The 25,928-nt window shown below is 50.5% G+C and overlaps 1 protein-coding gene across 8 annotated transcripts in view; it reads right to left on the reverse strand.

The window, feature by feature from the left end:
• The window catches only part of SLC8A3 (solute carrier family 8 member A3), a 102,391-nt gene that overhangs the window by 30,743 nt on the left and 45,720 nt on the right, over positions 1-25,928 (reverse strand). The window lies entirely within an intron of this gene.

The following is a 25,928-nucleotide window of genomic DNA, read 5'->3' on the forward strand; positions in this document are numbered from 1 at the left end:
TTCATCAGCCTGCTCTGAGAGGTGCTGGCTGCTGGAGCAGCCAGGCAGCACATCCCACATCTCTCCTGAGGCAAATTTCTTACCAGTTTTTGGAGCATTTTGTAGGAAAAGAAGAGAAAAGCTCACCGTGCCATGGTTTCTTTCACAGAAAATAACATGCCTTATGCAGAGGTCACCGTCCCTTGGCTTTCGCAGGCAAACAGAAGGGAAATGAGTTGAAGGCTCTGCCAACCCACCGCCGCCTTCCAGCCAGGGCTGCACCAAATGTCAGGGGCTGAAAATGACCCTGTACTCCCCTCACTTCCCTGGTGGCTGCAAGGCTTCATGCAGTCTCATCCCTCACTCAGGACAGAAGGGATTGGTGCTTTTATTCCCGGCTGATCTCACGCTTAAATGCAACATTGCCTGCACATGCACTGATACGCACGTGCAATTACATGCTCCTATAAATGCAACCTCTAATGGGGCACGCACTTGCTATCTTAGGGCGCCTGGACTTCCAGTCGGCCCCATCCCCAAGCTGGAACTGCATTTTTTAAACAAAAAGTCAGTTCCACTTTAAAAGCATTTCTCTTGCCTCAAAACAACTGCCCCCCGAGAGCCACCAGGCCGGCTGCCCCTCCTGCCAGTGAATGACCCCCCCTTCCCACAGCTCCATACCCAGATGTGGCCCTGCAGCTACAACCTCCCCGAGCTCCCTGCCCATCCTCAACGTTCAGATCGGTCCCTGGCACATTTTGTGCACAACCAGTCTTGGCTGGGGATGGAAAAGAGGAGAAAAGCAGGACTGGCGATCACAGAGGCTGGAAAAATAGCCCCAAGCTTCAAATCCCTGTGTGCCTCACCAGTAGCCCTTGGCATTAAATATATCCAGTGTCTTTGATCCCACAGCGCTTCAGAGAACAAGCAGTCCATCCCTGCATCCTGGGGATGCTGCTACTGCCAGCAGCCCCTGGAAAATCACCGTTTCACAACGGAGAATGGGAGGGTTGATTAACTGGCATTGCTGCCGCTTGCATTCCTACCAATATCGCTACCGACCACAAAATTACCCAGCTCTCCTCCAGTTTGACTCTCAAGTCGTAACTACTCCTGCACTCTGACTATGGAAATCCCACTCCCCGTGCTAGCTCTTGTTTTTGGCTTGGTCTCAAACCCCATCTTTCAAATGATAGCATATGGAACAGGGGGAAGAAATTGGACAACCTCTGCTACATCCATCAGTGCAGGAATATGCAAGAAAAATCATCTCTAATTCTTCTTTCCAAGACAAATCAGCTTTATTTTTTGCCAGTGCTTGTTCTACCCGTATCCTACGCTAATGCCAGCAAGCCTCCTTTCCCTTCTCCAGACCCTTTCAATCTCCGCTAATCCAGCCTGAAGGAGGTAGGATTTTAAATGATGTGTCTCTGGTGTAAACGATGGTGCTCGGCTAAGACTTCATCACAATGATTTTGCTGCATTTTCTTTGGAGAGCTTGACTGAATTTGGCTTTTGAACCAGATGTTGTCTGGGCCCCTGGTACTTTGCAAAGCTTGTTCAATTTGCTGAGTTAAACCCACAGTTGATTCATAGCTCTGATCTTTTCCTTGCTCATATACCACAAAACAGAAGGTGGGATTTTCAAAAGCAGCTAGTGCTTCCTGAACGTGGGTTGCTTTTTAAAATCCTATTCATAATTACCATTGCTTATAGGTTTTCCATTCTAGGAGCTCCAAATTACTCAGTATTGCTTGTCTGCAAAAATTTGGAAAAAAACCCACAGACCTTGTTTCCCGGGGGCCAGCTTAGGTAGCGTGACAAAGCTATTCTAAGGCTTTACACAATGAATATTACGCACGCACACCGTTTGAGTTTTCTTTCATGCCACAGCTTCCTTTTCCTTTCTTTCTTTCTTCTTTTTTTTTTTTTTTTCATGAGGTGGCTCTCCCGTCTCCATGAGTGGTGTGTGTGCATACCAGAGCGGAGGAGAAACCCTCATTTAACGAGGCCACGTGCCCGGCAGGTGATCTCCCCGGCTGTGTATCGAAAGCCTGGTTTCACACCAGCCCCTCATCCGCGCCATGGATGCTCGGAGCTGCGGACTCAAGGAGTAACGACTCTCTGCGCGCCCGTTTTGTTAAGCACAGAGAGCTCTATACATCCTACTAAGTAGTCCTGCTGTGGTAAGATTTCCTTAGAATAGTCTTTTTTTAATGTTTTAAAAACCGAAAAAAGTTGAGAAAGAGGAAGAAAGTGTGGTGGGGATCCACAGGGAGGATGCACAGTAAAGCGCTGGCTTTGCAAAGCCAGGCCCCTTGGGACAGGAGAGCCAGAGCGCAAACCCTCCGGACACCTGGACCAGCTCCGCTCTGCTGTGAACTGCACCGTTACCACACACTCAAGCTTTTGGGTGGCTTTTCAAAAAAAGGGTGTCCGAATTTGGCGACCAATTGAGTAAATTCCTGGTTTCCTCAGTTGCTACAAGCCAAAGGACAGGACTTTTTACCTGGCTCTGAAACAACCGGTGATGGGCAGAACTTCCACAGCCCAAAGCTGCATGTGCCCTGCATGGACACAGGCAGGACCTTGCACCCCTCGCCCAACCTGATTGAATCCCAAAAGAGGAGGAGGTGCCTGACCCAGCTTTGCTGAGAGGCGGTGAGTGCTCAGCATGTCCCACTGCACCATGGAAGCATTGGGGACCCAGTGCAGGAGCCCAGAGGTGGTGTGGGGGCCCAGGCACCACCCGCAGTCGGGTGGTGTGGGATGGAGGGGCTCCAGCCAAACCACAGCCACTGCCCGCTCTTGCTCCAGAGCCAGCGTGTGGCAGGACCTCCCTGCGCACGGAGAAAAGGAGCACAGCAGAGCTTTGCAGGGACTGTGCAGTGACACGGGGAGGTGGGCAAGGGCTCACAGACCCGTGCCAGATAACGGGAAGCAGTTAACCTTTCACTGGGATTTTGCAGCAGAGGGAAGAGCAGCATTCCCACTCCTGGGTCGCTCTGCAGCCCACAAGGACAGGAGCATGGGGCTGGGCTTGCTCCCTCCTGGAGAAGCACCCTTCTCCCAGCTGGCCGGCTGCTCCGGTGACTGTCACTACGGAAAGGTCAGGGCTGACGGAGGGCACTTGCTGTGGCCTCTCAGGCCACCCCTCCCAGCCCACCGCAGCTTGTGGGGGCTGCCCTCTCTTGGGGCTCTGCAGCTTCCCAAGACACCACGAGCATCTTGCTCCTCTCCAGGGCTACGAAAGCAACCGTAACTACAGCTGCGTCCTGAGCTGTCGTAAATCATCTGGAGGCCAAAACACAGATTGCTCCCATGCAATCTCATCTCTCACCTGCAGCCACACTGAGAGCTACCTCCTCAGAAGGCATGGAGAGCAGAGGAGATGGATGGGGAGAAGGGCTGGAGCATAACACCGCCCCGGGAAGACATCACGTTAATGCGAGAGATGTGACAGGAGGACACCAAGAGGCAGAGAGCGCACAGGAGCAGGAGGCTCGGGAACATTTTGCTGCAAGAACATCCTGACAGCTTCTTGAAATTGATGGAGGCAGAGGCAGGCATGAGAGGGGCTGGCGGCGCAGCAGCCCTGACGAGCAGGCTCACCATGATGGGAAGCCAGGGATCTGAAGCCCACCTTGCTCAGCTGGGCAGCTTTCATTCCCCAGCTTCTGGTCGCTCAGCGTGGGGAAAGGAGGACACTTTCTAGCCTTCCCCTTTCTCTCTGGCAGCTTCCTCGTGGCCAGGACGTGCCTCGGACAGCTCAAAAGCGGAGGACAACAGAGGCCATCCAAAAGCCTCTCCTGGCAATCAACTGCCTTCGTTACACGCCACTGAGAGCTGGCAGCGAGGAGCCACTCTGCAAACCCCAAGGCCCCACTGCCAGCACCAAGCCACAGCACAGTCCAATCTCAACCCCCCCATGAGCATGTTGGTGGGACGAGCTCTTTAATTCAGGCCTCGGTGGCATTCTCAGCAGACTGAGCGATGCGTTCAGTTTGGGCTGAGGCACAGCAGGGCAAGCCCAGAGCTGGCGTTCCCGGGGATCACCTGGCCACGCAGAAGTCAGGATAGCTGCTCGATCTCTTCGTCTTTCTCTGGGGTCAGTGCAAGCTGCCACCAACAGCCCTCGGACGATGGCGGTCCGGGCTCTCCTTTCAACATGCACTTAGAAACAATCACTGGTTTTATAAAGTTAGGGATGGGAAAGCTCCTCTGGGGAGCAACATTAAGTATGAGATTTCCCTGAGTAAGCAACAGAAGATGAAATGAATAGACATCGATCTTCTCCTAAAGGACTTTGTGCACATGATGTTGCTAAATTCCCCATCTGGGAAGTACAGAGGATAATCTATAAAATCATTTTATTTGACAACACGTCCGCTTCCAACACATAAGGAAACAACTGGATGGTTATTTGATTAATGTGCTAGAAAATATTGAGTATCTCTCTGTGTGGAGACTCTCATTTGCAGGAATTATTGCCGAGGAGGTTAAGAGGATGTGTCTGCATGACTTTGGAATGTGAAATAAGGCTCAGGTCTAAAAACAGCATAAGTCAGGAGATGTCACATAGTGTATACCATTGAAACAGGCAGGGCTGTTCAGGGGCAGGATTTACAGTCCCCGGTGGGATGCTGTTAGCCTGGATGGAAAGCAGCCAGGACAGCAAGGTAAACATCCCTGGGACAGCGAGAAGTACCAGGAGATCTTTAGTAACTCATTAATGTGACTCATTAGTGCACACACCTTGGGTCAAGCCACAGAGTTCTTGACACATCACGATATACCCAAATCCTCATCTGATCTGCTGCAGGTCCCTGCAGCATGAATTTCAGAGCGTGTGGTGCCAGTCTGACTCTTGCCCAGAGCTCTGCACTGGGCTGGGATTTCAACATCAAACTACAGATAGGACCTATTTGCTCTGCCAGAAGATCTCGTTGAGAAATCCTACTGCAGAAATGCTGACTAGGTAAGATGGCAACATTTGAGGCAAACCAGAGGGGATTAAATAAGGCTACGCATAGCAGGGAGCTGTCTTTGCTCAGCTCATTGGGAGGCAACGTGACAACGCTGGCAGACAAGGTGAAGAAGCCAGCAAGAGAAGCCCTGATATGATGCACATGGTCACATGGAGCATCAAGTAAGACAGAGTAGGACAGGCTGAGCCATTTTGAAGCAAAGGATTAGACTGTCACATAGCACAGAAAAAGACAAGAGGTGTTTGAGGAGAATCATTTGATCACAAAGCAGATTCACTAAACTCACCAAGGAGATGATGAGTGATCTTAATTTCAACAGGAAATCACGGTAATTTAGGAACCTATTCAGAGTATGACCAAGGCAGACAGGTTGCATGTTGGGCTTAAGCTCACACTCAGGAAAGAAGATTTTTGGGTCCCATGGGCATTACAGTTTGAAGCATCCAGCTGCAACCACCGGTGATGGTCACAGTTTGTTCCAGCAGCCAAGTCAGAATTGAAGGTGCCTCTAAGGTCAGAGCAGATGCTGGTACCAATTACCTAAGCAGATGTCAACAGGACAGACAAACTGTCAAGATAGAGTTTCAAGCAGATCATTGATGTGCAAGTTGCTGATGTATGAGTTATAGAAGAGCTGGTGCTAGTACAGGAGCTGGCAACACGCCACTGCGGGCCGGTTCCCAGGAGCTGGCTGTGTCATTCATGAGGACCTTGCAGAGCAGCTGTGCAAGAGTCATCCCACCCTATGCAGCCAGCACAGGGGGAACAGCGAGGACCAGCTCACCACCGGACCAGTTGGCCATAAAGTGTCACTGACAGAAGCACCCACAGAAATGGGATTTCTTCTCTCTTGTCTTCGAGTTGGCCTATGGGATAGCCAGATAATAACTAGCTATCATCTTATTAAAATCAAGTTCTCTGCAGTGCTAATCACTATGTACTATTCCACACGTAGAATACCTATGTATTTCTCCAGGCAAGCCTGAAGCCATCCAGGCAAGTCACTTGATACTTCTGTGCCTTATATTCTGTTTCTATATCCAAGCAGCAGCTGTGATCCTTATTTCTCACAGGGATTTGATAGGGGACAGTCCCTGCTTGCTTTGAACTCCTAACTTGGAAGAGGTTACAGTGACGCAGCGATAAGGAGGGTGAGGGAAGAGAGCAGAGAGCACTTGAGGTGGTGGGGAAGCCTCACTTATTCACATATCAACTTATTCTGCTCCATCTGATTTGCTTCTCATTTGAAGGGAGCTGTGCATTTCTCTAGGGCACCTCCTCTTCCTTGCTAAAGTTCCTTCACACCATTAGGAAACCCAAAGTCCTCAGAAAACAGGGCTGGAAGCAGCTGCTAGCAATCAGCTACCACTCCATCTCCAGGCAGGGCCAGTCCCACCAAGCCATTCCTGGCAGGTAGGTGGCTGCCCGACTGGTTTTTGAAACCTTCACAGTAGAGATGGTTTCTTTCCCCATATTTCAACTCTTTACCCCTAGAAAGTCCTTTGTAACATCCACCCAGACTGACAAGGCATAACTTGCTTGGGAGAGGAGGGGAAGAAGCCTTTGGCGCTGCCTCCCCTGCACACTTTGCAAGGAGGGCTCCCTTATGCCCCTGCTGTCCCTCCCCCAGACAGGCAGGGGCTGGGACCCATCCAGGTGACCTAGAGTCCTTCTGCATGCCCCCACGCCTGCCATGCATGCAGTAGACAGGGCACCTCCGCTCTGTTCCCACCAGGGCCAGAAGCATCCATCTCTGCTACAGCAGGTCACGGAGAGCGGGGGGAAATGTCCACCGGGGGAGATGCTGCACAAGAAGTGGCTGTACCCCAAGACGGACACCAGGACCCCAGTCTGAAACCCTACATGCCCCTCCGTGCCCATCTCCTGGGACTGCGTGGGACTCTGCTCAGGATCGCCAGGAACTCAGGGGCTCTGCCTGCCTGGCTGTCGGGGGTGTGGTTTGGTCATGTCACACCAGGTCCTCATACGGGATAAAGGAGGAAATATTGACACAGAAAGGCAATTTCCCTTTGTATATTCCCCATGTAATCTTGGCTAATTAGTAAATTGGATCATGTTTCAATTAGAACTACTGAAAATGCTTTAGTAGCTGACACATGAGAATTCAAGGGACATAGCCAAGACTAAAGCCGTATTTTTTCAAGTCTTTACATGTACCAGAAAACTTCAAAGTGTTACCAGTAAAAGATGTATAGGGATAGCTGGTAAAAAAAAAAAAACAACAAACAAACCAACAAAAAAAAAAACCAGAAAAAAAAGAAATTGCCTAACTGTTATCTTTGCTCCATCCTGGATGGCAAAACTAAAGGGGACACTTTGTGCTTGTGGTCAGCTTCAGCTTCCACTTTGTGCTTGCTCCCTGCGGCAGCAGCCCAGCCCTCTCTCCTGCCGGCACGCAGCCCTGCCGAGGGACGTGGAAGGCTGTCAGCTTCACATGACAGCGTTTCACACCCGCTTTGTACCCGTGCAAACAACAGGACCAGCAATGAGAAATCCGAGCTGCCAAGCTGCGGGCAGGTGAGCCCACTAAACACTGTCACACCTTGCAAAAAAATCCTTAAGTACGTGGTATGTTATTCAGGGCAACTCAAGATGTGGGTATATCCACACACATCAGCCACGGGAACCGGCACTGGAGACTGTAAATGGAAAATGTCTCACACTCAACTGGGAAGCCCCCAATTGCTGGAAAACGCACGGTAGAGAAGCACAAAAAAATGCCCAGGGTGTTTCCTTAATGCAGTCAGCCCTGCCAGACAAGCAGGTTTCCACAGCATTCTGTATTACATTTTGTTCAAACATGATAAAATGCTCGAATACAGAGAGTTCTTCAAGGAAAGATGCCACAATTTGGTTTTAAGAATCTCTGCAAAGAGGGGAAACCCACAGTTTCTTAAACCCCCTTTCTCTCGGCTGAGTCCATGCTGCTCATCAGCTGAGATTAGATATTTAAGCTGGGTTGTACAAGCTCCACAGGTGTGGGGGTTTTATTTATTCAGTTTAATAAGGCTTTTTTTTCCTTCTATTAAACGTTTTCAGGTTTAGCTATAATTTTTGTTTAAGCTCCCCTTGAAAAAAACCCAAGAAACCTAGGCTGATCTGTGCATCCCCTTCCAGACTTCTGGCTCCAAATACTGAAACTGTGCGTACAGATACGAGCAGGCCCATGCCTGGCTCGCTGCAGGTCACCTTTTTCTTGCCGGCCCTACGAGAGCTGATGCTCCAGGGCCAGGGGAGAGCAGACAAAAGTCTCAACAGCCTGTGGAGCTGTTTGTTGAGGTCTGTACAATAAGCACTTGTCTTGTACAAGTAATAATTCAACTTGGCAGCCCATGAAACCAGACAGTTCTGGTGGGTATCAGCCTGGTGCGAGTACAAAGCAGTGCCAGGGCCCTGGGCACGGACGTTTCTCTCCTCCCTGTCTTGGGCAGGTTCCCAGGGGAACAGCTTCACTGAGAAGATGCTGTGCCCTTTTTCTCTCAGAAAGGAATTTTAAAAGGAGCAAAAGCCTCAGCCACAGCCCCGCTGTGGTCACACAGTACAAAATTGAAGAAAAAGTAGAGGGTGGAGAAAGAAGGAAGGTGTTTGAATTTTCCTGCTTCCAGCTTCGTCTAACACGCCGCCCCAAAAGCCTACGATGTCAAAACCCATCATGGGCGTTGACGGCCAAACAAAGTGCTGGAGATACTTTTATTTGCTCTAGAGCATGGCTCCAAAACTTGACAGGGTGCAGGAGTGGGAGCGCCCTGGGCAGGAGAGGGTAGGCTGGGCTACCGCAAAGCCCCTTGAGATGCCCTGAGCAAACACTAAACTGGGATTCAGCTGGAAGCAACCCCTGTCCCACCATAGTGCTCCCGCATCCCACCTGCAAGATGTTCTTCCCTGGCTGGTATTCGCAGCCCAGTGCTTCAAGCCGTCGCCCCTGGTTTTAGACTTTCCGCTGAAGGCATGGAGATTTGGAAGCTATATTTAGATGTCTTCTCTATTCTCCAGCAACAAGGTTGCCATGGAGATGCTGGCACGGACGAGAAGGTGGGGACAGAGGGGGAGAGGAAGTTGAGGAATGAGAAGTGCCAGAATCAAAAACAACCCTCACCAGCCCAGGAAGGCTTTAAATTCCCCATACGGAAAAAATTGCTGAAGGTTGTTAGCCGAGACGAGCCCCCAGCACTGCCCAATGGTGTGGCCCTGCCATGCACCACTCGGTGCTTTGTCATGGCAGGTTTGAAGCGACTCAAGCAGCTAGGCTTTGGGCACTGCTCTTTTGGGAGAACGTGCCCCCACTGACCTGGGCTCACTGCCCCGAGGCATGCGCTCAGCACTGATCCCTGCCTCAGCTCATCGCTCCTGTGAGCACTGATAACCTCCTGCACCCTCAGGTCATCCGCCCCCAGGCATCCCGAGGGCAACCACCCATGTCCCTCTCTTGGCACAGCTCTGGAGGGCTGCATGCCACCCGCCGCCGGCTGCAGCTCAGCTGAGCTCCACGCAACTTCTTTGATCTCTCTTCAAAATTCAGTTCTCTCAAGTCCCGATGGATTTGCAAAATCTTCTGATGTGGGGTGCCCAAAACCAAACCTGCACTGCCACGTTGCATCCCAGCAGAGGCACACTAGCCGCTGCTGCCTGAGTGCCAAAAGCAGTCCCCCGGGAGCCCAAAGTCCTACTGCTGCCATGCTGCTTCACCACCTCGTATGGGCTCTGCACCCGGCTGGCTCCTGGCATAGCTGGGGCGGCTTTGTCTCAGAGACAGAGCTGCCCAAGGCTCCCCAGATGGGTGGGCCTGGGCATGCTGGCACACCGGGGACAAGCCACCCGGCACGGGAGGGGTGGCTGATGGCCATGGAGACCTCAGCCTGTTGATCCTACTGCCACAGGAGCCAGGCTGTGGTGGGAGTGAAGGTGGCTGCTGCCAGCAGGGGTTAGAGACCTTCCATTGCCCCCATGACACATCCATAGCCCCCGGGCTGGCATTGGCCGCAGGCACAGCCCAGATGTGCAGCTGCCAGCAGAGATTGGCACCTACTGCCCACAGCCCTGCTCCCCCCAGCACAGGCAATGCTGGTGGAGACCAAGGGCTCCTCTTAACGTGGCTGCTCCCAAGACTCACTGCCCTACACTTAATGCACTTGCAATGAAATTTGGCTTTCCGAGAAAGGTGAGAATAGTCCCCCCACTTCCCAGTGTGGGAGCTGGCATATCTCAACACCCCAGTGCCTGCCTTAGACCTCCTTCCTGGCTCCTGCACGTGGCAGCATCCCCAGATTTCAGTGCCAAAGCACATCAAAAACGGTGGGGAGCGAAGCAAAACACTCCCATGGCAAACCTTCCCATCACAAACCTCTCCGGACATCAGCCTCATGAGTCCCTCTCGCCCCTCCCTCACCCTCCTCTTCCCATGCATGCCCACGCACAGACGGCGCTTTCAGCTCAGCGGGGCTGTGTTCAGCCCAGCCGTCGGAGCTGCGCTCCATTCAACGGAGCAGCAAGGCAGCAATCTGTAGGAAATTAATGAGCTGCAAACAACGCTGTGCAGCTGCCAGCCTGAAATGAGCCCGCTCTGCACGCTGCAGATACAGTTATTATATATGAACAAAAGGAGCTGGAGCCAGAGCTGGGGTGCTTTGGCTCTGGTCACAGCTTTCTTGTGACCATGATAAGGTACAGCATGCCGAATTGCCACAGCAACATCAAAGTTGCATATCCAACCATTTACACAGAGCCAAGATGTTGCGTCTTTATCCAAGGCCCTGGTGCGTTTGACCAGGCTCACTGTTGTCTTCTCTTCTGGAGCACTGGAAATAGGGTAGAGGATACTCAGTTACATTGTTTCATTTCACTCTTCAGGGCCATTTTAATTCTATTTCTTACCGAATAAAAACACATTGGGAAAACCAAACAGGGCCATTTGTTAGCTTCCAGGAGCTAACACCTCAGGAGGAGGTGCAGGTTCCTGGGAGGGGGCCAGCCCTGCCGGGCTTGTACTTAGAATCATAGAATGTTTTGGGTTGGAAGGGACCTTTAGACGCCATCTAGTCCAACCCCCCTGCAGTGAGCAGGGACACCTTTAACTCAATCAGGTTGCTCAGAGCCCCATGCAACCTGGCCTTGAATGTTTCCAGGGATGGGGCCTCCACCACCTCTCTGGGCAACCTGTCCCAGTGTTTCATCACCCTCATCACAAAAAATTTCTTCCTTATATCCCTCCTTTAGTTTAAAACCATTACCCCTTGTCCTGTCACAGCTAGCCCTGCTAAAAAGATTGTCCCCATCTTCCTTATAGGCCCCCTTTAAGTACTGTTCAGCCTTCTCTTCTTCAGGCTGAACAACCCCTGCCCTCTCAGCCTGTCCTGGTAGGAGAGGTGCTCCAGCCCTTGAATCACTTTTTTGGCCCTCCTCTAGGCCTGCTCCAACACAGTTCCCTGTCCTTCTTGTGCTGAGGGCTCCAGAGCTGGACGCAGTACTCCAGGCCAGTCCAGAGTACTTCCAGAATCCAGAGCTTTGGACCATAAAAAAGCCCCCTCCTCATTCATAAACTGATCAAAACTCATGCCATCAGCCAGCTTTGCAGCAAAGAAGAATGCTTCAGAAGGGTTAAATCTAGGAGCAGGCCAACCTTCAAGCTTCGCTTAATTTTGCAAGTGACCCAGCTTCAACTCCCAAACAGCCAGGCTGCCAGAGCCCCTCCTGCCTCTCCACAGCCGGTCCCCTCCCCGGGCAGCCCGGCTCAGCCAGAGCTGGGAAGAAGTGACGCAAGTGGGCATGGCCACACCAAAGAGACCAGACAGACCACAGCTGGCGCAGCCCCCACCCACCCACGTGGGTCTCCTTTAATCAATGCAGTCCTCTATCATCTTACTGCTATCATTTCCACCCAGCACTTAGCCCCACCTCAGCCTTCGCATGCGGATCCAGCTTTGTGGGAAGTGATTTTGGCAAGCCTTTCTAACCAATCCACATCAGAGATGGCTTGAACTCCCCCTGGGGTCCCTGGCTGACAGACAGGAGTCTCCTCCTGCCCACTCTACTTCGTGGCAGGAGTTAGCACCAAGGCCCTTCACCCATCCTAAAAGCTTGCCCTACCCTCATCCCGACATGCTCCTCAACTCTTCTTGTTCCCCTGCTTCCTGCCTAAGCCCTCCTATTTACAACTCCCTCAACACCCGAGACCTTAACAAATGACAGTCTGTCTTCTCCCTTCCAAGACTCGATAGCACCACTGAACAGCCCTTTGACCTGAACCTGTCCTGAAAAAGCCCAGCCATGCTCCTGATGCACTTTGGTGCCATCGGACTCCCACTGAATGTTGGGTTTTCAGGCTGGTCTCGCACATGTCTCTCCATCTGGTTAGAACCGTAACCTGATAACAAGAAATAACCATTCTCCCAGCCCTGCTCTTCCACCCAGCTTGGTGGCAGGTGCGGCCCAGCATCAGCAACCATGTCCTCAGGGGTTTAGTAACGTCACACAACTGCTCTGAAGGCTAAAACCTCGTGCAGACATCTACAATGCAACCCTTGTGGTTTCAGAGGAGGGGTTGTTGTTTAGTGAGCTCCCCCACTGCCCTCCTAGCCCTCTCGCCTTAAAAACGTAACTCCCTGACTCCATCAGGAGTCTTTCCCACTATGGGACCTAGAAGACTTTTTAGGACTTGAAATCCCAAGATTTCAAGCTTCTGAAGGAAAAGGTGCACTCCATTTTTTTTTGAGCTGATTTTGATTTTTTTTCCTGAAAGGAGGTCCCATCCCAGCTCTCTGTCCAGCCAGAATGTAATTGGGTTGCAATGCCATCGGTGCCTGAGCATCGCTCCCTCCCCACTCCCTGCTCCAGCCTCTGCTTTCTTCCAGCTCGCTTCACATGTGCCCTGCAGTGAGCGTCAGTGCTCTTACAAGGGAACTGCTATACGCCGGGGAGACTGTCAGGACCGGGAGCCTTCTGCTCTGTCTGTCTGTTTACCAGGGTGTCTGTCTGTGTTTATCAGTGGCGCATTCTGTTTTTCAGATGCTGTCCCTAGCTCTGCTCCCTGCCATTACACTCCCCCCACCCCCTGCTTCCTTAGCCACCCTTCCAGAAAGGCAGTGGAGTAAAACGTATGCTGAGAAAGAAACTCTCTCTAAATGCTAAAAGCCCCTTAAAGTGATGCTGATTGCCCACAAACTGGATCTGAACGCGCACCTCGTTGGTCTGAGGTTCTCCCTTGGCTTCGCACCCCTGGGTAGGCTGCACTTATCTGTGCTCTCCAGAAGCAGAGCGCCTATCAAAGTCTTGTTTGGCTTCATAGGCAGCAATCAGCCTGAGCGAGACACCCCCTGGTCACCCCTCTGGTCTCCCTGCTGCCAGGGAACACCCCTTGTGCTCGGGGCTGCTGCTGGAGCACAAGCAGCCTATTTCTGTGCCGTGACCCACTCGCAGCAGCAGCGCCGGTGCACAGAGGCTGCGAGCACACAACAAGAAGTGCCCTGGGCCTGCCAGGTCCCTACCCCACGTGTGCCCTCCTGGGTGGGTGGGCACCGGCAAGCAGGGAGCTCACCAGCTCGGGTCTTTGAATCCAGAGTCGGGGCCCAAGCAAGAGCCAGAGGAAGATATTTAGGGCTTCCTGAAGCAGTCTAGCAGCCCTCTTCAACTCAAGCCATGCAAGACTCAAAGACATGACACTGGACTAGGAGAAACAAGGCTGCCTGGGCAAAATACCACTTGCCCTACTCTCGTAGCAAGACTGAAGGTGAGTGGCACATCCTACGACGGTAGAGGAGAGCCTGCAAATGCCTGCAAACCACAGGCACTGACTTTTTCACGGTCCTAACGTTGAGAAGGGTCTGCAGAGCCAGCCTTGAAGCTGGAAATAACTCCCCATGGAGGACTTAGAGATGGTCTACAGCAGAGATAGCCTGCAGCTGCAAAAGCTGGCTTTGTCAGGCACGCTTGCCTACACAGAACCAGGTCACATCCCATTTCCAGCAAATTAGAAATAATCCTGGGTTGTTTTTTGGTTTTGTTTTTGGTTGGGTTTTTTTTGTTTTTTTTTTTTTAATTTAGAGATAGCCTGCAGCTGCAAAAGCTGGCTTTGTCAGGCACGCTTGCCTACACAGAACCAGGTCACATCCCATTTCCAGCAAATTAGAAATAATCCTGGGTTGTTTTTTGGTTTTTTTTTTGGTTGGGTTTTTTTTTTTTTTTTTTAAATTGTTTATTTACCAGTTGGTGCCTCCTGCAGAGACAGACATTTGGAGATCTGTGACTGTGGAAAAAGGAGGGGAAAAAAGCTTCTAGTGATATTGCCATCTCTTTAAAAAGCAATGATAGTAACAGCCCCTACTAGCCCTTGGAGCTTCGCATACGACTCTGCTCTGATGGAGTGTGACTGTACAGGATGGCAGCATAGGGCTCTATTTTAATTTTAGCCCAACTGCTCCAGATCAAATTTTCGCAGCCTCCAAAGAAAGTGGCGGCTTTTATTAGAGACAAGAGTTACTGGTTTACAGTCAAGCTGGACTCTGTCCTGCTCATGCCTCAGCACAAATAATAACAGTTTTGCAGGCTAAACGAGGCTCTCCTGGCCATCTGTGAGACCCACTGAAGACTGAAAGATTGCCCAGGTGTAATTCAGGATAAAATCTGGGTTTTGGAGCATTTGGCACTGCTGGGATTCAATGCTGAGAGACAAGGAGAGGGCCCAGCCCAATGTTCTGAGCCAAGAAATCCTGATAGTGCTGAGACACTAAAACCTCTTTTTTTGTCTTCCACTGCCAGCAAATCTGATTTGAATTGACCAAGAGTGAATATGTGGGGTGTTTGGGGTTGGGTTTGGTTTTTTTTTTTTCCTTTGTTTTTTTACAGCAAGCGCAGATTTCAGATCCTGCAGTGCCTCATGTCCCTCCAACAGGGAGATGGGCTCAAATTCAGTCCTTCCAAAAATGGAGTTTTTGGAAGATCACACCCAAGGCTGGATTCACCCTGAGCATCTGTGAGCTCCATTTTACTTCTTTTGGGGGGCAACTATGAGCTTATATGTGGCATGGCTTTCCCCCCGAATATTCATGACTAGGAGTGCAGCGCCACCCTTCAGCTGAGCTCAGATTATTTTCTTCCTGCCCCTCTAGGTGTTAAGGTTTTGCTCAAGTCAAGAGAGATTTGTTATCTGTAGTCGAACCTAAAGAGACCCCCGTTCTTTGGAGCCTCTGGTGCTCTGCAGAACTATGCCACCACCCAAAAGCTTGCTTGGCCATTAAGACCAGCTCTGTTTGCTCCATCTCCCCCATGCTCAGCTCTAGAAACACCGGGGGGGCTACCAAGGGCTGCCTGGTGCAAAAGAGCTTTCCCAAGTGGGACATGTCTTTTGGCCACTTGTGGTTCCTGGCAGGCCTCCATCAAGGCGAGATGTAAGGCACATGCCCATCCCATCCCTCCCCCCCTTATGCTACCTCCTCCAGCTAAAAATACAGCCGCAGCCCCTGCAGCCCGGCCCCAGCGAGATGCAGATTTAATGAGGCTTCCATGGCAACGGGCTTCACTTCAGCAGGGACCGGGATGCAGGGGACAGAGATGCTTGGGGGAAGAGGTGCTCCTCAGCCAGGGGAGAACTGCACGGTTAAAAAGCTTGCGGCGGCAGGGTTTGAGTTGGTTTTTTTTTCCTGGCTGGTATTAATAAAATTGCGGACCATTCGGTTCAGTTAGCTGCAGCCAAAGAGGCAAGCTGTGTAGTATTTTTAACAGACAAACCTGGACCTGTTTCTGTCATGAGGATAAATATTTACTAGTCAGCCTTAATTAAACTCAATCACCCACAGGCAGAAATGTTAGAAAAGGGATAAATCAAGGAGCCTGTTTCAGTCTACTAATATTATAAACATCCTTTTCAGTAAAAACGGGCTCCTGCCAGAGCTCACAAAATACAGTGGCAGAACTGGCTGATATGGAGCCAGGAGACCTGAGGACAGCTAAGGTCAGGGAGCAAGTGGCGTTGGTTGATGCTTCATGGATGATGTCCTCTGTGCAAGTGCAGGGGGGAAAAGAAAAAACCCAAACAGAAGAAAAACCCACAGTTGATGAAAAATCTGGGATAAAGAGATGTTGTAAGCCTGGCTTTCAAAGAAGAATAAAACTGAGACTATTGCCTCCTGTCCTCCATACTGATCCTCCCACACTGTGTGTAAGAGTAAGGAATACATGCCAGCCAAAATCCCACCAAAAAGACTAGAAACAACCTCAAAAATAAAGGTAAATACTAACATTTACACTTCAGTCATTAGAAACTGAGGCATGGAAAAATTTCGTGGGGAAAGGGAATGCCCAGCCTCCATCCAAATCTATGTATTTGACACTGACAATATAAAAACCAAGGCCCTCAGAATTGCAGCTTGTTATTGAAAATTCTAGCAAAAATCAAGTGCCTATAAAATAAAGCACCCCTAAAATCAAGCGCCCCAGCTAGGTGCCTAAACCTGGTCCAAACCCCATCTATCTGAATGTTAAAGACCAAAAATCACCATTTCCTACTTCTTTTGGCTCAGCTCCTCATATTCAGGCATCCTTCACTTCAGAGCAATCTGCCCAGTACCCTTCTCCAGAACGAGCCATTCCTGTTGATGTGAAAAATCATCACTTGGAGGCACCTAACCCTCGTAAAAGCTGATTTTGTATACATTAGCTCCCATCAGTTAGCTCTCTCCTGCTAAACCAGGTTGTAAGCCTCCTGAAACACAACATGAAGCATTTCACAAACTGTAACAGAAAATCATCCCTCCGCCCCGCAGAAAGCACCTGCTGCTAGGATGAAACGTGGCACATGTTGAACTACACACGGCACCAAAACCGATGCCACAAATTAAGATGCCGAAGCCACCGGGGAAATTTAGGGACATAAAATGTCATTACCCATGCAGAAAACTGGCCACCGCTGCTTGCTAATGCAGCGGTGCCTCCAGCACTGCAGCAGCCCTGGTCCTGACCACCTGGGGTCATCAAGCTGGAAAGAAAATGCCGCCTGGTCAGGCATCCCCCCTTCCTTCCTGCTTCCCCGGTCACAGGGCTGCTTGGCTGCAGCCCTGCCATCAGTTCCCCACCCTAGCCCATCCCCCAGCCCACCCCAGAGCTGCACACGTTGGGGTTGACGGGACCTCCCAGCCTCCGTGGCACCAGGCTCACGCTGGTTCAGTAAAGCCCGTCTCTGGAGACTGCTCTGGTGTCCTCTTTGGAAGAATGATGGATATATAGGTTAGCTCAGACAGACCTGCTTTCTCAGGAAATCATAGTCTGAACCACAGTGGTCACATTTCCTCAATATTTTTCTCCTTTCCCTGTGAGACCTCTATTAAAAATAACTTTTGACATGAAATAGGTCTGTGCGGACATTTTACCTTGTACAGCAATGAAGTTCAAAACCCAAACTCATTACCCCACTGAGTTGTGAAATAAATGAGCAAACATCAAGGCTCTTCATGTCCTTCCCCAGGATGACGGATGACAGTGCAAGGGAGGAGCTGGTGCAGCATCTCCTCGATCAAAGGAGGTGCCTGGGCTTCTGGAGTACAGCACTGGTGGGGAACGGGGAAGTCAGCCGTGTCCACACCTTCACTTAGATGAAGGCCAAGTTCAGTTTAAAATTACAGCGCAGTCTAATATCATTCCCCATATAACGTGGAGTTAAATTTGAATGGTGCATAGCGAGAGCATAGGACTCTTCCATTTCAAGCTCCTCAGCTGAACCCAGATTTCCTAAATGGAGGAATCGCGGCACTGGAGATGCCACCATGCGCTCCTTGCTCTGCCTCTGTCAGTGTCTTCCTCTGTGACTCCAAGAAAGTCACTTCTTTCCCTGCCTGTTAAATGGGATCAAGTGCACCTTTGCCTCTGCGGCACATTGTAAGCATGAATGCATTAATATTTCAAGATGCTTCAGTATTATGGGGGAGGGAACACTTGAAATGCATAAACAAACAGAAGCAAGGTTTTTAAGGAGACGTAATATGCTTTACTAGCTCAACTAATACTGCTGTACGAGCTTCTGAGCATAAGGGATTTGTGCCCAAAATGTACTCCGTTTCAAATTTGGCATTTCTGTTTTAAGCCTGTAAAAAGGTTTGCATTGCCTCAAATTGCCTTTTCCTGGGAACACACACCAATCAGCTGGGCTCATATTTCCTCTGCCTAGAGACTTTGCCACTCTCATATCCTCAGGCCATCACAGTTTGCAACAATATAAATAGCTAATTAACTTTTTACTTAAAATTAAGAAAGCAATCAAGCCGGCATCCTCATCAGCTTCTGGAAACACTTCAGCTCTCCACCTTGGCTCTGGCTTCAGACGACCTAAGACATAACCTAAAATATTTGCTGCAACAATAGGTTCCACCATTACTGGACCATATTTGTAGCTCCGGTCCCAGGGAAGGCAGCACACAGAGATGATTACCTGCCTTGCTACACAAGATCATACAACCTGGTCAAACAAACACTAACTTATAGGAAATGGCAAGACGTGGAAGTTAATAACAAGCCAAACCCTTAAGAAAGCTCTTGAGCATCTGTTCAGTCTTCACCAGGGCTGAGGAGAGCCAGCCTGAGAAAAGCTCCTGTACAAACTGACCTCGGTCTCGCAGCAAGGGTAGGCATCAGCTTTTAGGGAATATAAAGGCGCTCCCAGTCTCTTTAAAAGAGCAGAGCCCAGGCAAGATGACAGGGGCTGTCAGAAAAACATGGTATTTTTGGAGATGACCATTCATGCTGCAGGGACCAGAACCATGTAAGCCAGAGAGGACCCCCCCTGCAGAGCCAACCCTGGAGAACAGGAAGGGAGAAGCTGCCCCAGAGCACCCCCAAAGCACCACCTCTCCCACCTGCCCCCCTCCAGCCACGCTGACGAGCACCGTCATCCCCAGACAGCCTAGAAATCTTGCTTTACTATATATACAAAATACAGGAACGCCCTTTTTGGCCTCAAAGCAACTCTCGCAAGCTTTGCATGTGGGTTGTTTTCACGCCTCCCGGTGAGGCAGATAACTCTGGCAGGTTTCCACCTCACCAGGCAGCTCAGCCACCTGGCCTCAGACAGCCTTCCATGCTTTTTTGTGTCCTCTCCCTTGCCAGGATTTTTCTTTAGGGATGCTCTTAGCAGGACAGTCTTCCCAGACACTGGCCCCATTTTCCTTCTCTTCCCACTTTTCCCAGCAGTTCCCGTGCAAGGCTCCCTGGATCCCTGGGAGGACCAAAACAGGACCAGCCAGCACCACAGAGGCAGGCAGGGGGGACGAAGCTGTCAAGAGGGGACAAGCTCGGCTGCCGTGGACCTTCTCTTTCTGCTACCAGAAGGGTGTCCCACAGCGTGACACCGAGGCAGGGACATGTGGCACGTAACCTGAATGAAGGCTGGGGTCGGCTCTGCTCTGTAGTCGACCCAGGAGCCCTGCTGCGTCCCCAGATCTCACAAACCAAAAAGTCAGCAGATCTGTCAAGAATGATAAAACCTAGCCACGCACCCCGAGACCTCTGCTTGTTACCAATTACGAGGCTCGCTAGCAGAGCTTACAGGCTTGCTGTGAATAGGCAGGCCACAGCCATTTCAAGCAGTCTGGTCTCTTACAGGACCCTTAACATCCTAATGTCTCGCACACTGTCATGCATTTACCCTTGCAGCATGCCAACAAGATGGGAACGAAAGGAAGAATCAAGGCAGGAGCTGTGGCTCCCACCCACAGTCCCCAGCAGGCACCACATTGCTCCTGTGGCTCCCATGCAGGGAGAAGACCCTCTCCTAGACAAGGGGTCCTGTAGATGGCAGCTAGGGATGGAAAATGATGCTTGAACACTGCCAGGGTCTGATGCCTCCAACCAGATTGTCCAAAGAGATTTCAGTGGCTGAAACTCCCACCCCAAAAAGCCACAGCATGCATAGCTCCCAACAGCAGCACTAGCCTGTCAGGAATGAACCCCCCTCAGCAGGGACACGTTGGCTCTAGACAGAAGCCCCGAGACCACCAGGCGTTGAAGTTGAACTTGTGGAGCAGACATGTCTTTAAACCTACCAGCTAAGAACTAGGCAGCCTGCTTCTTGCCTGGAGCCCAGAGAGAACACTCAAAGCTGGGCCCAAAGGCTTGGAGAAGGTGCTATGGTTTTGAACCACTTGCAAATGCATCTCTACTACTTTACTGCTCTGCAAACACCAGTAACTTGTGGGCAAGGAGGAGTCAAGCTTTGCCTTCTATTTGGCTTGATTTTCAATAGCTTGTAAGACAAACCTATACCCAAAGATAGAGAGAAATTTTGTTGTTGTTATTTTGCCTTATGAATAGGCACACAATCTGGTGTGCTGGCTGCAAAGGGAGGTCTGTAGTAGATTACAGCCTCCTTGCAGGCTGTTGTCGCATTTGGGTCACGCAACAGGAGAGGAAAGAGGGATAATAAAATAATTTTTTTAAAACAAAAAAAAAACCAAAAAAACCCCCACCAAACCAACAACCTCTGGATTTTAGAGAACAAGCTGGAGATGAAACTTCTGCTAAAGCATGCTTAACGAGCAGCTCTGGTCTGCATCTCACACATAAGTGATTCTCTCATCTGAGTCCTAATCATGTCTGAAGAACAGCCTGCCAGAAGTACCAAAGGTGACAGATTTGTAGCGTGTGTCTTGGATAAAAGCCTATCTTCTGCATAAGGTAGCTAAGAGATGATGTCGAAACTGAGCTTCACGTTATTACCCAAAATGAAGACATCTAGAGGCAGAAGAGCCCTGTTAGCTATTGCTTTGTGAGAGGGAAGGAAAAATGACCTCTGCGATGGAAGAGGAGGAAACATCAGACAAAGACTAAAGCAGCAACAGCAGAAAACCTACAGGCTGAGCGAGAAACAGGATTTGGTCTACGCAAATACCTGGCTCTCACCATGTTCTCTTACCCCAGCCAGCTCAATCCTGGGGCTAGGAACCAGGGGGAAGGTTTGGGTTTGTCCTTTTGAGTTTTGTTTTTCAATCTAACTGCTTAGGTTATAAGGGGCACCACATATCTAAAATCGTCAAAAGGAAGAATCATTAGCTTGAAGCCCTAAAGACGACACTCCCGAGGGCTTGTGCTAGCTCCCTCATTACTGCTACCGTGCCACACTCATTTCCCACCCCATGTTAGAAACCTACCCCCTGCTTTAATGTCATTTTCTGAAGAAGCTGAGCATGAACTCATGAAAGAGACCCTGTCTGTTAAGCTTGATGGGAGGAAAAAAGAAAAATCTCACATAAATGTAGCAAAGTTGTGTCCGCTCCTACGTGCGCCCAAGGAGCCTGCCATGCTCCCCAGGAGTAACTTCTGTTTGTCGCAAAGTGGATCTGCAGTCTCTTTTCTCCTAAGCCCTGACACAACAGGCTGCAAGGCTGAGTTTATTGCTCTGTCTGGTATCTTCTCATTTGGCTCTAATCCCCTCCAATATATATGCAATATTTCAAAGGCTCTTGCAGAGATGGGGCTCTTCTGAAGGCCTGACATTTTTATAGTCCTGGCAAACCATCCATTTCTATTTAATTTAGTTCTTGACACAAATAAATATATGCACTGAGATTTACATATGGGTAGACTGGCCAATATTTTCAGGCTTGCATGCTGAGGGCTGCATCTGTACTGCAATCACTGCTATAACTATAGGTGCTGTCAAGCTACTCACACTGGCCATCACCAGCTTGATTGGGGGGCTGCTAGTAAGTTAGCCATGGCAGTGCCTATCTCCTCACAGGCTACAAGCTACCTGCAAATCTGAGGAAAAATTAATTGACTGTATTGCTCTCCAAGCTACTGCAACCACTTTAAAACTCTCTCAGGTCTCCTTCTACAAGCTGCAGTCACAGCACAGACGTGTCTAGAATTAAAGGCTTAAAACAGAGGTTTTATCCTTCCTGCCCCCCAACACTCCCCAAGATGCTACGTAGACGCAGCTCCTGCTTCCTCCTCAGATTTACAGTCTTGTTACCTCTGCTTGAGGGTTTTGGCTGTAGCTCCTCCAGACCGCTCACTAGAGTACACAGAAGCCCTGCCAGCTCTGGATGGAGGATCTCCTTGATCTCAGGACCTAGCTGGTGCCTGTGCCACCACAGCTGCCCCTGTTATCACTGCGGCAGGGGAAGGGAGGGCTGGACCAGGCAGCACTTGGTCTCTCCCCAGCTAGCACCAGATTAGGGCAGCCCCCACCTGCTCCCATCCAGACTAAGGGGTGAAAATCAGCCTTCAGGGAAGCAGTGGGAGGGTCTCCTTGACCTCTTCTCACTCCAAGGGGCTTTGCTTGAACTCTTAGTGCTCTCTGGGTTGGTGTTTTCATTTCCTAGCTAGATATAAAATTGTTTCTTCACAGACCTCTGTCACGGTCCCAAATGCAGAGCTCTGTGGCTACAGGTGGGAGCTGACTTTCCTTGCTAGCAGCACTGCAATGGAAAGGGACAAAAGCAAAGGAGGAGAGCGGGTTCTGGAGGCTTGTGGCTACCTGGAAGATGGGTACATAAGGGATTTCCCAGGAAAAGCGCTAGACTGGCTTTGAGAAAAACAAAGAAACAGAGCTCAAAGCTGTGAAAGCAGAGGCCTGATCGGCACACTGCCTTCTTCACCTGTCCTGTGCCCCATCAGCCATGCCCAAGGCTCCAGATGTAATCCTGAAACCCTGCCAGTAGGATACAGAGCTGCTCTTCTCCCACAGGTGCTGGGGAGCACCCCCCAGGCAGCAGCCTCGCGTGGGATGCTGGGAGCTGGTGTGCCTGGGTACCAGCAACCGTTTCTCTCTGCTTTGTGACCTTTACTGGGGACAACAGCATAGTGGAGGGTGGCCAACTGATGAATACGCACATGCTGTTTTTCCCCTGGTGTGGGTGAGTGCACTGAATGAGGCTGAAACACCACTTGGGGAGAAACGATCAGTACGTGCTGGGGGCTGCCCAGCCAGAAAGCAGCTTGGCAGAAGACGAGCTGGGGGTCCTGGTGGTCATGAAGTTGACCACAAGGCAGCAATGTGCCCTTGTGGCAAAGACGACCAGAGGTATCCTGGGCTGCATTAGGAAGTGTATTGCCAGCAGGCTAAGGGAGGTGATCATTCCCTCCTACTTGGCACTGCTGAGGCCATACCTGGAGTACTGTGTCCAGTTCTGGGCTCCCCAGCACAAGAGAGATGTGGACACACTGGAGAGAATCCAACAAAGGACCACGAAGTTGATGATGGGACTGGAGCATCTCACCCATGAGGAAAGGCTGAGAGCTGTGACTGTGCATCCTGGAGAAGAGAAAGCTCAGGGGGATCTCATTAATATATATATATAAATAACTGAAGGGAGGGTGCAAACTGGATAGAGCCACTAACAGGACAAGACACAATGGGCACACATTGAAACAGGAGGTCTCCTCTGAACATCAGGAACCAAAAAGTGTTTCTTTTTCACTGTGAGGGTGACTGAGCACTGGCACAGGCTGCCCAGAGAGGTTGTGGAGTCTCCATCCTTGGAGATGGTCAAAAGCCATCTGGACAAGGACCTGAGCAACTGGCTCTAGGTGGCCCTGCTTGAGCAGGGGGATTGGACCAGATGACCTCCAGATGTCCCTTCCAGCCACTCTGTGAGTCTGTGAAACCTATGAATAAGGAGGACCCTAAGATGCCAAATGCTCTAGAACTGAGCAGCGTGAGATTCCTCCCTCCAAAGGCATAACTATTCCCCAAAGAGCACCATAAACCAGAAATGGCCCAGCAATGGTGGCTCATGCTGGAAATACTGTGAGAAAACTAACACAAGCAGAGTATGCCCAAGCTGATGCTGCACCTGGGACTTGTGCAGCAGCCTGTAAGACCAAGCTGATGATAACAGTAATGTCTCTGGCTGTGAGCTCGGTTGCGCCAGTCTGCATGTGTGTAATCAACACATTGGTACCTACCTCCTTCAGTCCTAAAAATGCTTGCTATCCCACTGGATAAACACCAGGAACAGTCTTGCCACTGCTCCTCTCATTCAGTGAGATGTCCACAGGGGAAAGAGGATTGGCGACCCCTGTTCTGAGATGGATTAAACCACTGGCTAGGCTTCCACGAGGAGATTAAGGGAAATGACTGTCTATTCCTCTGTTCTGAAGGCTGAAAATTGTTGAGAGAAAAGTCAAACCTTGCAGTCCTGGGATCTTGAGCTAGAACAGCCAATGCAGAGCAGTAAAAGGATGCTAAATATTTCAGTGATTGAAAGAACACGACACCCAAGTTATTAAAAATCCATATGGCAGACAGTGGCTCTTAGACCGTGGTCTGTGGGGCACCGGTGGCCCGCAGAATGTCCCCTACGTGGTCACCAGACCGGCTGCTGTCGCAATGGCAAAGCATCTGTCACTTTTTAGACAGCAGCCTGCCCTGCTTATTCTACTCCCGTCCAAGATTCACAGAGTTTCCCAAGCCTATTTTTGACCAGCTGGGCTCAAAGAGAGCCGGAGCCTGTCTGTCTGCACCAGGCTCTCCTGTGGCTCTTTTTGACAGCTGATGTGAAACACGTAAAGGGAGCCACACCAAAATGCCAGGCAAGAGGACTACAAACCATGCAAGGAACACTGCAACTCAGCTGTCAAAGGGTCTGTGAAGAAAGCAAGCAAACAGCACAAGAATCGTGCTGGGCAGGGTGCTCCAAACAGGGCAGCTGTGCCCACTGCACTGAGACTTTCACCTCATACTCCTCCTATGGTGTTCGCTAATACTTCCTTTTTAAATAATTAGCCCCGGCATTGTGTTCATCTCAGGGAAGGAATGGAGTCAAGAATGGAGAGGCTGGAAGGGGAAGATAATGGGGAAGTTAAAAATGTCAAGAGGATCAGTTCAGGGAAATCCCCAGTTGCCATCCTGGTGGACAAGTTTCAAAAGCAAAAGAGGAGGAATTCCCAACCCCCCTTCATTTTCAGCTCACTTTGAAGAGCTCCCTTACAGGGAGGTTATCCTGAATAGATGCATCTTTGATAGAAAAGCCTGACCTGAAATCTCCTAAGAACAAGGTCTCTTATGTTTCTTTAACTTCAGGGCCAGAAAATCCACATGAGCAGCCTTCATCTATTCAGGGTCTGCGGTCTGCGAGTGCCTTCTAGCTCTTCATTAGCAACGTGACTAACACTTGTCACGTGTGCTTTGTTATCACCCCCATCCGCCCTGCAGGCTCTGGATGCAGAAGGCTTGGGATGCAGCACAGAGTTTTGTCTTGGTAGGGTTTAGTGGTCTGCTTTTTTCCAAGGTACTCACTGCTGCCTGGTCCTATCGGCTGCAGCAAGCTGCGGAAAGGTACCCTGCACTTAGAGAGGGAGGCGACAATGTCTGGGGAGGTCCCTTGCTCCCCGTGGGAAGTCACTCCACCGCCTGGCACACGCTGCTCCCGGCAGAGCAAATGTCACAGCACCTTGGCATTTACAGTTCAAGCCTGGGGGGAAATCAGCTACAAGCATCGCAGTAACACGTTATTGACCCTGAGCACGGGATTAGAGCGCGAGATGCCTCTTGCTGGAAGAGAGGACACCTATGCCTAGCAAACCAGAGGGTGTTCCAGGATGCCGTGTCAAATACCCCACATGCCTAAGCACAACTGGCAGTGGGCTAATCTCACCTGGCGCACCAAAACAGCCCAGCTCAACACTAATTAATCCTTGACTCTCCTCCCTGATAGACGTGGTTTTAAATCAGGCATCTGAATAAAGTCAGATGCTGTTAAGAAGGGGATCTTCTGCGGGTAGCAAATAAAGGGTTTTGTTTCTTTCTTCTCCGCGTGGGCGAACGGCATCGTGAAAATCCCAGCTACTTTGATTTGGTGACCGGAGGCACTAGGTGACCTTATCTCTCAACCAATCTTTGCAGTAGCTCCGTCTCCCTCCCCCCCATGCTGGGGACGGCGGAGCAGTGCCGCTGGCGCGCACAGTGAGTCAGCAGCCCCGCAACTCCCCTGTCATGGAAACGCTCCCGCTCCCACCACC

This window comes from Egretta garzetta, unplaced genomic scaffold (assembly GCF_000687185.1).
Source record: "Egretta garzetta isolate BGI_Z169 unplaced genomic scaffold, ASM68718v1 scaffold2, whole genome shotgun sequence".
Classification (NCBI taxonomy): Eukaryota; Metazoa; Chordata; class Aves; order Pelecaniformes; family Ardeidae; genus Egretta; species Egretta garzetta.